The sequence below is a fragment of the Schistocerca gregaria genome, chromosome 1, assembly GCF_023897955.1.
Source record: "Schistocerca gregaria isolate iqSchGreg1 chromosome 1, iqSchGreg1.2, whole genome shotgun sequence".
Taxonomy (NCBI): domain Eukaryota; kingdom Metazoa; phylum Arthropoda; class Insecta; order Orthoptera; family Acrididae; genus Schistocerca; species Schistocerca gregaria.
Genome location: NC_064920.1, coordinates 944,199,492 through 944,207,529, shown reverse-complemented (window position 1 = coordinate 944,207,529; position 8,038 = coordinate 944,199,492). Strand labels below are relative to the sequence as shown.

The 8,038-nt window shown below is 47.4% G+C and overlaps 1 non-coding gene across 1 annotated transcript; it reads left to right on the top strand.

Annotated features, from left to right (window-relative positions):
- Positions 1 to 5,721: 5,721 nt before the first annotated feature.
- Trnas-cga (transfer RNA serine (anticodon CGA)) lies at positions 5,722 to 5,796 on the top strand. Its single transcript has one exon. It is a non-coding gene; the product is annotated as a tRNA-Ser (tRNA).
- Positions 5,797 to 8,038: the final 2,242 nt, after the last annotated feature.

Sequence of the window (8,038 nt, the reverse complement as noted above, 5' to 3'; positions counted from 1 at the left end):
GCATGGATGTGTGTGATGTCTTTAGGTTAGTTAAGTTGAAGTAGTTCTAAGTTCTAGAGGACTGACGACCTCAGAAGTTAAGTCCCATAGTGCTCAGAGCCATTTGAACCATTTTAGTAATTCCCTGTAACAAAAACAAACCCAAACGTTGATTAATGAAAGTAATGTAAGAAAGTTACTTTCAGGTACTAAAAGGCGATATGTTTTAATAAAAAAGTACTGGGAACTATTGTTTTTAATGTAATGCTACACTTGTTATTTAACAAAATCGACTTAATTTTGCTGTTAGTGATATTGCGGTAGCCGGCCGTTGTGACCGAGTGGTTCTTGGCGCTACAGTCTGGAACCGCGCGGCCGCAGGCTGGAATCCTCCCTCGGACGAGGATGTGTGTGATGTCCTTAGGTAAGTTAGGTTTAAGTAGTTCTAAGTTCTAGGGGACTGATGTTCACAGCAGTTAAGTCCCATAGTGCTCAAAGCCATATTGCGGTACATTATCTGGAATCGACCTCTAAACCCATTTCCAAGGGATTGTGGCGCCTCGACGTTTTTTTCAAAGCGTGCTCTCCACACAGATGATTAAAAAAAACGTAGCACCTTTTTGAACAAAGCACTTTTACAAACCGGATGCCTTATTAAAGTCATATATCGCCTACGTAGCTCAGGAAACTGTTGCCTACTTTTCTATGAAAGGCTGTCTTTGGGGTGCTGAAGTTTGCGTTGGGAACCTTTTATTTTGCCAACCATATCATTGATAAAATTATTTCCGAGTTAAATCATTTACAAGCGCCAAAATGTATGCTAAAATTCCTAAATCAGCTACCCATTCAGTGCCATGCAAAAGTGGTTCCGGACGTCATTTCTACTCCAAAAACTGAGCCACGCGTTGTCGAAAAACTGAGGAAATCACTTTTTCTTTGCTCAACCAGCGTACCTCAGCATATCTTTCAATAGACGATTCTCTTACATCCGTAATTACTATGCCTCAGATTAGGCATTTCGCTTTACCATCACAATTAACAAAAGTATGGAAATATTTGCTTTTCTCGAAGCAGGCTGTTCTGTTATTTTAGTAACTGCATTGCGCTTGTCTATTTCAGTGTTAAAAGAGCCGTCTATCAATACACTCGGCAGCGCACCACGGCGGCTTCACCGTGGAAGCCGAGTTGAGGGGAATTAAGCAGAGTTGGACCGATGCACGGTGCAAACATTCTCTGCACCTCCCTCTGCACGCGAGCGGTTTTCCGTGTGTGAAAGGGACTTAATGTAGCACGAATGCGTTGTGACTGTTCTTTTGGACGTGTCGGAAAGAACAGACACCACGCATTTATTTAACTGATCCTCCTCGAATGGCAGTGAATCCAAACCTTCAGTGCGGATGCACGGTATCCTTCGGTCTAAAGCGGGAATCTAAAATTAGCGATCATGAAGACATGAAAGGGGACTGAGTGTAGATGGCGTTAGGTGAGACTGTGGTTCACCCGGGAGAGTGCTGAGATAGTCCGTGCATTAAAACACTGAGTTCGGATGGCGCAGTGGTTAACCCTGTTGCCTACTTAGCAGGAGATGCTGGGCTCGAGTCCCGGCCCGGCACACATTTGTCACTTGTCGCCGCCGATCCCGCATAAAGTCAGTATGCAGCTGAAGGCATCAGTTCCTTACCTTTTCTTTCCTTCCTTCGCGCTCCTCCTTCAATTTACTTAATGTAGTAGTTACTACATATATCAAAATAAGTTATGCATCACCACGGTTCCGAGAGTTCAGGAACCTTTATAGAAAATTGGGACAGAGATCAAAATAAACATCATTTCCGCCATTTTTATTGCTCACGAAAACCAGATATTGCATGTTGTGCCACCATACAGCGAGACGTTCAGAGGTAGTGGTCCAGAGTGCTGTGCACACCGGTACCTCTAATACCCAGTAGCACGTCCTGTTGCATTGATGTATGCCTGTATTCGTCGTAGCATACTATCCACAGTCCATCATGGCAGTGTTGGTCCAGATTCTCCCACTCCTCAACAGCGACTCGGCGTAGATCCCTCAGAGTGGTTGGTATGCCATGTCGTCCATAAACATCCCTTTTCAATCTACACTACTGGCCATTAAAATTGCTACACCAATAAGATGACGTGCTACAGACACTAAATTTAACCTACAGGAAGAAGATGATGTGGTATGCAAATGATTAGCTTTTCAGAGCATTCACACAAGGTTGGCGCCGGTAACGACACCTACAACTTGCTGACATGAGGAAAGTTTCCAACCGATTTATCATACACAAATAGCATTTGACCGGCGTTGCCTGCAGAAACGTTGTTGTGATGCCTCGTGTAAGGAGGAGAAATGCGTACCATCGCATTTCCAACTTAAATAAAGGTCGGATTATAGCCTATCACGATTCGGGTTTATAGTATCGCGACATTGCTGCTCGCATTGGTCCAGATCCAATGACTGTTAGCAGAATATGGAATCGGTGCGTTCGGGAGGGTAATACGGAACGCCGCGTTGGATCCCAACGGCATCGTATCACTAGCAGTAAAGAGGACTGGCATCTTATCCGCATGGCCGTAACGGATCGTGCAGCCACGTCTCGATCCCTGAGTCAACAGATGGGGACGCTTGCAAGACAACAACCATCTGCACGAACAATTCGACGACGTTTGCACCAGCATGGACTATCAGCTCGGAGACCATGGCTGCGGTTACCCTTGACCCTGCATCACAGATAGGAGCGCCTCTGATGGTGTACTCAACGACGAACCTAGGTGCACGAATGGCAAAACGTCATTTTTTCAGATGAATCCAGGTTCTGTTTACGGCATCATGATGGTCGCATCCGTGTTAGGCGACATCGCGGTGAACGCACATTGGAAGCGTGTATTCGTCATCGCCATACTGGCATATCACCCGGCATGATGGTAGGGGGTGCCATTGGTTACACGTCTCGGTCACCTCTTGTTCGCATTGACGACACTTTGAAGAGTGCACGTTACATTTCAGATGTGTTACGACCCGTGGTTCTACCCTTCATTCGATCCCTGCGAAACCTTACATTTCAGGAGGATAATGCACGACGGCATGTTGCAGGTCCAGTACGTGCCTTTCTGGATACAGAAAATGTTCGACTGCTGCCCTGGCCAGCACATTCCCCAGATCTCTCACCAATTGAAAACGTCTGGTCAATGGTGGCCGAGCAACTGGCTCGTCACAATAGGCCAGTCACTACTCTTGATGAACTGTGGTACCGTGTTGAATCTGCATGGGCAACTGTACCTGTACACGCCATCCAAGCTCTGTTCGACTCAGAGCTAAGGCGTATCAAGGCCTTTACTATGGGCAGAGGTGGTTGTTCTGGGTACTGATTTCTCAGGATCTATGCACCCAAGTTGAGTGAAAATGTAATCTTATGTCAGTTCTAGTATAGTATATTTATCATCTGCATTTCTTCTTAATGTAGCAATTTTAATGGCCAGTAGTGTATCCCAGGCAGGGTTCGATAGGGTTCGTGTCTGGATAAGATGCTGGCCCCACTAGTCGAGCGATGTCCTTATCCTGAAGGAAGTCATTCACAAGATGTCCATGATGGGGGCGCGAAGTGTCGTCCATGAAGACGAATGCCTCGCCAGTATGCTGGCGATATGGTTGCGCTATCGGTAGAAACTGAACTCACGTTACATCTCGCAGATAAAGATGACAAGTTAGCTGACACCAGAATCAGGCTGAGCGACACGAGAATGTCTGTTTCGGGGCAACAGATTTGTTACGCGTCGACTGTCAGACCAGGCGGCAAACAGAGGGGAAAAAGCGAGTACGAGGTCTGCGTGATGGGTCGTGTCGGACCTGTGGACAAAGCGCTGTCCGTGTTTACAGTTGCATTCGGCGCGACCGGCTCTTCGGCGGGCGGCTTGATTTAGAGCGAGGGAGTGCCGGCACTTAACGGAGCGCATTAAAGGTTGGCCCGCGACCAGCCAGCCGCGTCGCGCTCCAAGCTGGGCGGCCGTCGGGCACCACCCGGAGTGTGCGTGTGTGTGTGTCGGCAGCAGGGAGGCGCCCTCTGATTGTGTCTTCCGTCCTAAGGCAAAACACTAGTGCAGTCCTTTCAGTTTAGAAGACACATCTCTCTTTCTTGCCATCTCGCTGTGGGCAGCGTGAGAGAACAAGTGCAGCAAGACACTTTAAGCGCTACATAAGACTGGATTAAAGAACTGTTAGTAAACACAACACAGAATGCCATTATTAGCTGAGAGAAATGTGACCACCGCCGACTATGTTAGACGTAAGCGTGCAATAACCACTGACAGACGGAAGGCGGCGGCAGTAGCAGTGGAGGGCAGTTGTTGTAATGCGAAAGCGGAGCAGTTTATCTGACGTTCAAAAGGGCGCAATCATTGACTTTCCACCCAAAGGATGAAGCATTTCCGAAACGGCTACGTCTGTAAACTGTCGTGTGCCGCCGTCGCCGTAGTTGAAGTACTTCGCGCTTGAAAAAGTAGCGCTATCCAAAACCGGCGCCGAGGCAAATGTTGCGCACCACGTGCCATAGATGAGAAGGTGAAGGACAGTTGCGGGACTAAGTACGGGAGAATAGACGTGCGACTGTTGAGCAACTGACCGCCCAGGCGAACCGAGGGGCTACCAACAGTGCCTCCTGAACGACCGCTCAGCGAACTTTGCTCCGTATGGGCGTCCTCAGCGGGGCCCTGGTTTCTGCATCCTTGCCGAGTGTTGTTGTCAGCGACGAAAGTTGAAATTTACAAAAAATAAAAAGTTCAAATGGCTCTGAGCACTATGGCACTTAACTTCTGAAGTCATCAGTTCCCTAGAACTTAGAACTACTTAAACCTAACTAACCTAAGGTCATCACACAACACCCAGTCATCACGAGGCAGAGAAAATCTTTGACCCCGTCGGAATCGAACCCGATCTGCGGACTGAAATTTACACTCCAGTACCGCTAATTGACGTAAATCGAGTGACGACAGGTGACCTTTCCTGATGAATCACGTTTTTACGCTTCATCAGGCAGATGGTCGTTGAAACTTCCTGGCCGATTAAAACTGTGTGCCGGACCGAGACTTGAACTCGGGACCTTTGCCTTTCGCAGGCAAGTGCTCTACCGATTGAGCTATCCAAGCACGACTCACGCCCCGTCCTCATAGCTTTAATTCCGCCAGTACCTCGTCTCCTACCTTCCAAACTTCACAGAAGCTCTCCTGCGAACCTTGCAGAACTAGCACTCCTGGAAGAAAGAATGTTGCGGATACATGGCTTAGCCACACCCTGGGATTGGATTGTTTGGGGGGGAGAGATCAAAGAGCGAGGTCATCGGTCTCATCGAATTAGGGAAGGAAGTCGGCCATGCCCTTTCAAAGGAACCATCCCGGCATTTGCCTGGAGCGATTTAGGGAAATCACGGAAAACCTAAATCAGAATGGCCGGACGCGGGATTGAACCGTCGTCCTCCCGAATGCGAGTCCAGCGTGCTAACCACTGCGCCACCTTGCTCGGTCCACAGCCTGGGGGATGTTTCTAGAATGAAATTTTCACTCTACAGCGGAGTGTGCGCTGATATCAAACTTCCTGGCAGATTAAAACTGTGTGCCGGACCGAGACTCGAACTCGGGACCTTTGCCTTTCGCGGGCAAGTGCTTCTGTGAAGTTTGGAACGTAGGAGACGAGGTACTGGCGGAATTAAAGCTGTGAAGACGGGGCGTGAGTCGTGCTTGGGTAGCTCAGTCGGTAGAGCACTTGCCCGCGAAAGGCAAAGGTCCCGAGTTCGAATCTCGGCCCGGCACACAGTTTTAATCTACCAGGAAGTTTCATATCAGCGCACACTCCGCTGTAGAGTGAAAATTTCATTCTAGATGGTCGTTGGCGAGTATGGCGTGAAACGGGGCGAACACCCTGCAGCGGTCCAGGCCGGAGGAGGGAACGTTATGATTTGGGGAATTTTTTCGTGGCATTCTCTGGGTGATTTCGTCATTACAGAAGGCACAACGAATCAGCAAGTATAAATATCTATACTTGAGGGCAAAGTCCATTTGTTTTCCTCGGAACGATGGCATCTAGCAGCAGGGCAATACAACGTGTCACTCAGCTCGCAGTGTACGAGCGCGGTTCGAAGTTTAACGTGCTGCCATGGCTGCCGTATAAGCTGGATTTAAATCCAATCTACTAGGCTGTTCACGCCGTGGATCCTCACTCGGGAAACCTAGCGCGGCTCGTCACGGCACTGCAGTCGGCGTGGCTCAGCATCCCCGACAGTACCTCGCAGAACCTCGTTGATTCTCTTTCTGCACGTGTCGCAGCAGCACGCGCTGCAAAAGGTGGTTATTCAGGCTTTTGGCAAGTGGTCACATTAGTATGACTGGGCAGAGTGGGACCATTACTTATCACAAGATATATTAATGATATAGTTCCATGAGGCTTTTCCCTAACCATGCTGTTGCACACAGTGGAGTCGAAGCGCTACAAAACTGCGGCAAAATACAGAAAAACGAGGACAACGTTTAGTGCCGAGTCTCGCAGTTTTCCCTTAACATTTACTGCACATAAATACACAAATGTACTACTACACGATTGCGGAACAGGCACTGGCCACAGTCACAAAAAAATGGCTCTCAGCGCTATGGGACTCAACTGCTGAGGTCATAAGTCCCCTAGAACTAATTAAACCTAACTAACCTAAGGACATCACACACATCCATACCCGACGCAGGATTCGAACATGTGACCGTAGCGGTCGCGCGGTTCCAGACTGAAGCGCCTAGAATCGCTCGGCCACAACGGCCGGCTGGTAACAGTCACACCCATCAAAAAGCTAGGAGTTTTCGTACAGAGCAATTGTAATCATAGCATAAAACTAATGTTAGGCATGGTAGGTGCCAGAAGATTTGTGGAAAGAGATCTCAAGAACTGGAAACCATCTACAATGGAGGTTGCTTACAGATCATTTGTTCGTCCAGTGATTGGGATTCATACGAGAGAGGATTCATAGAGGAAATAGAATAGATCCAAAGAAAGGCAGCGTGTTGCGTTACATGTTCATTAAGAAGCGTTAAATTGTCAGAGAGATATGAATAAATAAGCAGTCTTCGTTGAGGTTTTAAAATTTTTTATTATTTCCTAATGACGCGTTTCATCTACGGAAGAAGTACAAAAGTTTGTAATAGTTGCCTGACCCCATTTAGTGAGACTGTGTTACCAAGAAAATATTCAACGCCTTATTCGCATTTGGAAGGATGGATACATGGGACACCGCGCATAGAATATCCCAGCAGGTAAATGCCCCTTGTCAAAGCTTACAAACACTGCACGGTGTCCTATAAAATAAAATTAAACAGAAGGTGACCGAAAGGTATTTTTCAAAAATATGGAACCCGCCTTGTCTCAAACCCATACGGGAAATAAGTAGGTAGCAGCAAATTACCTCATAATGGCATGTGGCATTGTCTATGAACAAAACGGGATTACGCTCAGTAAAGCTTTAAATCACAAATATTCCGGAGGTATAGTGAACTGGGTGATCAAAAAATCAGTATAAATTTGAAAACTGAATAAATCACGGAATAATGTAGATAGAGAGGCACAAACTGACACACATGCTTGGAATGACATGGGGTTTTATTATAACCAAAAAAATACAAAAGTTCAAAAAATGTCCGACAGATGGCGCTTGATCTGATCAGAACAGCAACAATTAGCATAACAAAGTAAGACAAAGCAAAGATGATGTTCGTTACATGAAATGCTCAATATGTCCATCATCATTCCGCAACAATAGCTGTAGTCGAGGAATAATGTTGTGAACAGCACTGCAAAGCATGTCCGGAGTTATGGTGAGGCATTGGCGTCGGATGTTGCCTTTCAGCCGGCCACGGTGGTCTCGCGGTTCTAGACGCGCAATCCAGAACCGTGCCGCTGCTACGGTCGCAGGTTCGAATCCTGCCTCGGGCATGGATGTGTGTGATGTCCTTAGGTTAGTTAGGTTAAAGTAGTTCTAAGTTCTAGGGGACTGATGACTACAGCAGTTGAGTC